Below are 6,893 nucleotides of genomic sequence, written 5' to 3' on the forward strand. Positions count from 1 at the left end.
TTTAAATTTATTTATTTCTTTTAAATAATATACTACTTGTAAATTGAATATGTATTGTCTTTTTTCCGTAATTTGACACTCAACAACAACAACAAGCCTAGTAAAATTCTACAAGTAGGGTCTGAGGAGGATAAAATGTACGCAAACCTTACCCCTACCTTATGATGGTAGAGAGGCTGTTTTCGAAAGACGCTCGGCTCAAGAGGAGTGCAAATGAAACAATAAACAGATAGTATCAACAACAAGGTAAATAGACATGAGCGCAAATAGAGATATGTGCAATAATAGAGATCTAAGAATACGACACTATAAAAATGGAGTCATTCTAGCTGAAAATATTGACACAATGTGAAATAGCAAGGGGCTAGGAATAACAAAATACAAGACTAGTACTAATACTACTGGGAGGACTAGACGAAACTCTAGACTACCTGTCAATCCACAACCCTACTCCTCAACCCCCACACCCTCCTATCGAGGGTCATATCCTCGGTAAGCTGAAGTAGCGCTATGTCCTGCCTAATCAACTCACCTCAGTACTTCTTAGGCCTTCCTCTACCCCTCCTTTGACCTGCCATGGTCAACCCCTCACACCTCATAACCGGGTAATCATGCTCTCTTCTATTCACATGTCCGAACCATCTCAGTCTCGATTCCCACAACTTATCTTCTACAGGAGCCATGCCCACCTTGTCCCTAATATACTCGTTCCTAATCTGATGTCTCCTGGTATGCCCACACATCCATCTCAACATCCTCATTTCTGCTATTTTCAACTTCTGGACATGAGATTTCTTGACTGGCTAACACTCGACTCCATACAACATGGCGGGTCTAGCTATCACTTTATAGAACTTGCCCTTAAAGTATAGGTAGCACATTCTTGTCACACAAAATACTAGAAGCGAGCATCTATTTCATCCATCCCGCTCCAAACACAATATGCTTATTAAAGTACTTCTCAAATGAACTGGCCAAACACAAACTCTAATTTTTTTAAAAGTATTTTTTAAAAAGCATTTTTGAGCAAAAGCTGTATAGGGTAAAATCGGTTCGCATCAAATACTCGAATGATAGAGTGACATATGGAATCGAGGATGAACGAAAGACGAAGAAAGTGGAAACCAAGACTGAGGACAACAACTTCAGTTAGCATCGGGTAGACCCTGAAGGGAACATTGTTAACGAAGGCAAACAAATATTTGCCACCAGATAACATTCAATGAAGAATATTCCTTGGTATTGAATACATGCCCGTTATAGAGAATTTTGGCATTCATTACCTGCCGTTACATATTCATCAATGGACCCTATTATTGTCATTTAAGAGGGGCTTGATCCTAGGACATTATTCCCTAGGTTTAGCTATAAATAATTACTTCAATGGCCATTGCAAGACAGGAAAATTCTGACAAACTTACGCTACACATTATTCCAAGCTAAATAATACTTTATTTTTCTGTCTTTGGAAGCCTTGCTCTTGGACCCAATCTGTCTGCTATTTTATCTCGATTTCAATGCTAAGTCTTGCATTTTTTTTGTCATTTTGGATCAAATCGATTCGGTTGTCTATAAACCACTTTATAAATTAAACTATACTATTTTACGAGTAAACAGTTTGGCACCTACCGCAGGGCTTAGATAATTGCATAATTGAGTTGATCCTTGCGTCTATTACTAATCTGTTTGATTCTTAGCAAAAATCATAAAAGATGGAAGGTAACGATGTCAACATCGCACACAACATTGAGGCACAAGAAAATCTGCCTCAACACGAGGATTCGATTAGTGACACCTGCAACGAGGAGGATGTAGCCACGCCGGTTCCTGGTGGGTGGTATCCCCGACACGTACAGGAGGCGACTCCTGATGATGCTGAAGACGAGCACGTTGCGAAAATGGTGAGGATCCTGAGAGAACTACAAAAGGCTATCATGGACCATCTCTCACGACAAGACCAGGCCATGAATGAATTAAGGCAAGCATTGTCGGGTGCTCCCAACAACGAGAATGGAAGAGGTCCAGTTCCTCCCAGTGCTCCCGCAAATCAAACAGCACAAAGGGTTGATAACAACACCCCGGGGGGTGAGGTCAGCTTCGACGGGGCCACATGGATCGACAACAAATCTGGTAACAATCGGTAATGATCCTTTCAAAACTGAGCTCATGCGATTTATGAGGGAAATAAATGCTCGAATGGACCAAATTCTATATGCACCACCAGTGTTAAAGGGCCCGGACTCAAAAAAATACACCCAGTTGCTGTTCAAACCGAGTGCAGCACCAGAATTGATTCCAAAGCGATTCTAAATGCTAGACGTACCAAAATATGATGGAACTTCAGATCCTCAGGAGCACATCACCACCTATACAATGGCGGTGAAAGGAAATGACTTATCTCCATATGAGATTGAGTCGGTCCTGCTGAAGAAGTTTAGAGAAACCCTCACGAAAGGGGCCCTAACATGGTACTCACTTTTACTCGAGCATTCAATATATTCCTTTGAAATGCTCGCAGACTCTTTCATCAAGGCCCATGCCGGGACCAGAAAGGTTCAGGCCTGAAAGGCGGACATATTCTGAATTTTGCAAGGAGAATCCGAGTTGTTACGCGAGTTCGTGACCAGGTTTCAGAAAGAAAGGATGCTACCAGCTGTGCTAGACGAATAGGCAGCTGAGGCATTTACTAAAGAGCTGAAACCAAGGAGCTCTGATGCCTCCCAAAAACTGAAAGAAAACATGCTCAAGTTTCAGGCTGGGCAGATGTCCATAACCGTTAAAGATAAGAATAGAAGATGACCAGCTCGGTTTCCCAGCATCAACCAAGGGTCGGGATGGAGAAAAGAACAGGGATAAGTCGAAGGATGACTTTGACGCAGATAGGCGATCTTCTAAGTGTCATTTTTGCTCTACGAAAGGGCCGAAGGACGCGGTAGAGGTTTTCGATCGACGGATAGGTTCGCTCCTGATAGAAAAACTGACTGCGGCCGGAATAACAGGTCATTACAGGACAAAGGGGTATCAGGTTCCCAGGATTCCACCTATCCCAGACTGTCCGAGTACAATTTCAATGTCAGTATAGTGGAGATAGTATTAGCAATGAGGAACATCAAATAAGCATGATTCCCAAGACTGAGGACTGCCAACATCTACGCGAGGAGGTGGTGTTACACTCCATGTTTTCATACGTAAGAGTACGTTGTAAGTTAATTAATGTAAGCTCAAAAATGAAATCATCTTTGAAAAGTTTATAAAGTAAGTTAATCATGTTACCGTGGAGGTTAAAAATATTTAATATCATGAATACCACGTACCAAGAGGGTTGGAAGGCTTAGAAGCTAAACGAATTGAAGAAAATAAGTTTCGTCGAAAGTTGACAAGTTGGAATGTTATAACATGTACTTTTGGGGTGAGACTAGGGTACTTAACATTATAAGGAGGTTATTTTATGAGTTATTTTAGTCGTATGATAGTCGTGTGTTAGGTTTTGAAATCAAGCGAGTTGTGGAACAAAAGTTGGCAAAGGTCATCACAAGTTACATTCATAAATATGCTAAAATTTAGGTCAAATGTAGCTGAGCTTTTCTCCAAATATACTTGGAATTACGGGGTAATCTACCTACCAAATGGAAGATCTATGAGTCTAGTTTCTAATGCATTAAACCGTTTGTCAATACGACATTGTAGTAGATATACATTCACATTTTTGCGAGACTGCGCAAGCAGCTCCCATGGGATCCACAAAGTCGGTGTAAAACTCCAGCTTGTATTTAAGTCAATTCTAAGTCGTTTTAACTAATTTTTCTCGTCCAAAACAGTTCCTAAATGCTCTCCAAGGGTTCCTCCATGATTCTAGGGTGAAAACTTAAGATAAAAATATGAATCCAATGCTAGAAATCTTGTGGTGTTTGTTAGATCGTAGTTGTTCGTCTTGTGGCTATTTTGGAGGTTTCTTCAAAGGTAAGTAACCTCAGATTTCGTGTTGTTCTTTCTGATTAAACTAAAAATCAGTACCTCCTTCATATATATTAGAGTTTCAAGGCGAAATACAAGTGTTTACATACCAACTTAAACACAAAAGTTGATTCAAGAAGAGAATACAACTCCTATAGTGTTGTGGTGTGATTGAGGGTTGTTGTGAGCTACACCAGCTGGGGATTTCAAGTTGTATCTACTTCCTAAGGTAATTAAATCATGTTATTTGTTTTTCTTAAGGTTAATCATGTGTTGTTTAGTTTTTTGAGTGAAACTCTACAAGATAGTAATTGACATGGTATAAGGAATCATTATTTTATTTTTTGTGGGCTGTGTTGAGGCTATCTATATATATATATATATATATATATATATATATATATATATATATATATAGCTGGATATTGTTATAAATAGCATGATTATGTTATGGCTTCTGTTTTTAAGCTTATCTATGTGCTAATTAAGTTGATTGAAGAAGATAACATGAAAAATAAGAGGTTGACGATAAAGGTTAAGGTGCTAAGCGTGTGGACTATATTTGAAGATTATTATTATGATGTTTTGGGCTGAAAATGATATGAAAATCATAAGTATGATGTTATAGATGTTGTAGGTAGATTAATGGAAAATGAATTGGATTCAAATCATATTTTGTTAATTGTAAATCGAGCTTGCCGCTCAAAAAGGTTGTTGAAGTAATAGGAGAGCTTATTGTAAATTATATTGTTATTGTTTAGGCTGTTTGGTGACTTTTGGTAACATATGGGATGTAGTTCAAACAAGGGAGGTTCTTTCCGTTTTGTTATAGAATATTGGTTTCCAAATATGAGAGTTACAACGCTTATATGATGACAACGAAGTCGGTTTGATCATTGTAGAATATTGGTTTCCAAATATTGAGCTTGCTTGAAGATTGGATAGAAGATTTCAAAGGTATGTTAAGGCACTTCTTTCTTTCTTTTGGCATGATCTAGAGTGAAATGAACGTAAACGATACGCTATTTCATAACGGATCTACTCCTAGCAACTAAGGCTCCCCATGTTGTTCTTTCCGTATAAAGTTATTATAAGCAAGTATGTATGATCCTTGAATCCTATTGAGGTTCATATTGATAGTATGTGTCATGCCCCAAACTCAGGGAGCGCGACCGACGCTCAACCGAGAGAACCCGGTCGAGCAAGCCTATTAGACTTACTTCTACCCAAACTCATCCATGAATAAAGAGGAGATGTACTCCATTAATCAATCACTGAAAAGATTTTACTAACAACTTCCTTTTCATTCCCATTAGTAGCTTTATTCATAATTTCCAAAACATTATGAGTTTATAGAATTAATGAAAAATATAATTTCCAGGTACCAACATTTTAGTTCAATTCCCAACATCAACCATAACCCACAACCTATCTACGGAACCTCTAAATACAATAGAAGAATAATATGGAAATGCCGGCAACAAGGCCCCGGCTATACCTCAAAACACTGTACATGAGAAACAAAAGATACATGACCCCGAAATGAAGTGGGGATCACCAAATCAGCTAAAAAGAGTGTACTGCTATCACTGATCAATGCCGCCTGCTGAAGAACCACCTGCATCCATTAAAGATGCAGCGCCCCCGGCAAAAGGGACATTAGTACTGTCGAATAGCACTAGTATGTATAGCTAAAAATCCTCTTTCAAAATAGAATGCCCATATAAGAAAAGACAACACATAGGAATAGCAAGTCACAATCAACAATATCCAAATGTCCAGTTAAAACATAAAAATTTCCAAAATACAAACTTCATATATAATTTTGGTTAGAAGATCATTAGCACCGATATACCACCGTCTTTGTTAGCACGGAGTCCGATCACGCCCGAACGGCTAGGCCATCTCCCCACGAACAATGTGGTTTGACATGTGATGCGAAAGAAAGTTGTTACCAAGATTAGTACCACCATATGCGCAATATGGCGTCTGATCTCCACCCGATCAGCTAGGCCGCCTTCCCACATATGCCGTGCGGGTTGACTTTTCCAATCCACAAAGGTTCCAGTTTCATCCCAATTAAGAGGAATAATATCACAATCCACCCCTACACCGACACGTGTAGTTTCAAGTGTGGGCCTTATGACCCACCCTTCCTCGGTATTGCTAATGATACTCCCAAAAATAGTTTTGATTTGATTTGCAAACAGAAATATCATAAATACAATTATACTCACCTCAACATCTTTCACATTGTATGAATTCTCATTAGTATTTCCAGTCATTCACAACGATAATATTTTCTTGGCTCATTAGGCCATTCACAAGATTCTTTATTCCTGGCACAATGGCCGTATTTCATATTCCACACTTTCACCTATTTCAATTTCAAAGATCACCATCAAATATCAACATATAGGATATTTTAAAAATCATATACTTCAAATCCATTTGAAATGGAAACTTCAAACACAAATGGTTTCTTCCCAAAAAAATGAAGCATACCAACCACCAATAGAAACACACATGAAAAATCATAAACAGTCAATAAACCATTTACTCTTGCAATACTCTCCCCCAAAAATGATAATGTACAATTTCAACACATGAGTATATAGAACTCGAATCACACTGGATATATTTATAAATCAAAGCATTAGTTAAAGCAGCCACTAATGCGCATGAATTTAGTACAAAAGCTTTTAGATAATTCTATCTTTCATTGAAACACGACTCAAAGCCATAACCTTTTAATACGTAACCCACACTTTGAAACTTACAGAAATATTATGGAATTCAATTCATACCTCAATTGCGCTTCTTTAGACTCTACAATTTTTCGGAACCCTTAGCAACCTCAATCTATTTTAGCAATATACAAATTGAACCCAAAATTAGGAAAACGTTCATGGTTCTAGTTCGCTTCTTATTTTTCCCAT

Source organism: Nicotiana tomentosiformis, chromosome 7, assembly GCF_000390325.3.
Source record: "Nicotiana tomentosiformis chromosome 7, ASM39032v3, whole genome shotgun sequence".
NCBI lineage: Eukaryota > Viridiplantae > Streptophyta > Magnoliopsida > Solanales > Solanaceae > Nicotiana > Nicotiana tomentosiformis.